Genomic DNA, 1241 nt, shown 5'->3' on the forward strand with positions numbered 1-1241 from the left:
ACGTACAGAAAGCCAAGGAAAACAACGCCATGAATCAGATAAACATTTACTTCACTGATTTATGGCACAAAGACTAATAAGAGTTTGTGTGACTTATTTCTGCACTCGTGACGTAAAGCTATGGTTATTACGTGAACGTAACAGTCCAAAGCGACGGCAATAGCCATACGAGAATTGCTAGTCATTGCTGAGAAACGAATAATTTTCGAAATTTCATTTTGCATGTCTGTGGGGTTATTATAAAGCAACTAATTTATCATGGTTGAAATTAATACAATTGCCAAACAAATTTAGCATTCAAGATGAACTAAGTGGTTATGGAATATGCCAAGAATGGACTTCAGTCTGTGCAAGTGGATTGTCTGTTGTCCATATTTGGCAATTGTGAATATTGACTCCAGCATTGAGAGCAAAATGGGTCTCATCCAGGGGCGGTGCGTCAATAAGAGCACATGAACACCTTGTTTCCATTAATGCACGACTAGTTTTATTATTTAATACCGTATTGACGTAGTGGGGATGCATAATATCAGAATCGAGTATTTTAAACTTCCCGCACTTTGCATAAACTTCTTATGTAAACTTGGCAACATCCGTTCACGTACAAGCCGTGCTCTTTTCAAGAAGGTTGCAGGAATTTCACGCATGCGCGGGAGAAAATTGTCTTTCGCTGGCCGCTTATGACTCGTCAAGAGCACAAAGCGTTAAGTGAACAGTGAATCTATCCTACAGATGTCAGGTGCATCGATGCCTATCGTTCACGTGCTATATTTCGAGGAGGAAATTTATTAGTCTGTATGTAGTCTGTAGGTGTCAGCATTTCTCACTGTCGGAACATTACTATTATTATTATTATTATTATTATTATTATTATTATTATTATTATTATTATTATTATTAGTATATATGGTTTTTCGATAGTGAAACATTGGAATCATGACATTTCATATTAGGCTAAACGTACTATTTCAAATTATCTTCGGTTTTGGAACACAAAATTGTGGACACACGTAACATTTTATTACGAGCCACCACTGGTCTCATCCGCGTAAAGTATTCGAGATAATCATTTCGGTTCAATGCACACATAATGTAAAGATGTATTTCTTTGTAGTCAGCTTCCTTCAATTCAAACAGTTTTTAAGTAGCTACATAGCGGATCCGGCCCCAGCTTATCACCCGGAAAAACGTACCTGTAGATATATCGGTATGTCTTTTGTTTTCCAACGGAAGTCCTCGAA

Source organism: Periplaneta americana, chromosome 8, assembly GCF_040183065.1.
Source record: "Periplaneta americana isolate PAMFEO1 chromosome 8, P.americana_PAMFEO1_priV1, whole genome shotgun sequence".
Lineage (NCBI taxonomy): Eukaryota > Metazoa > Arthropoda > Insecta > Blattodea > Blattidae > Periplaneta > Periplaneta americana.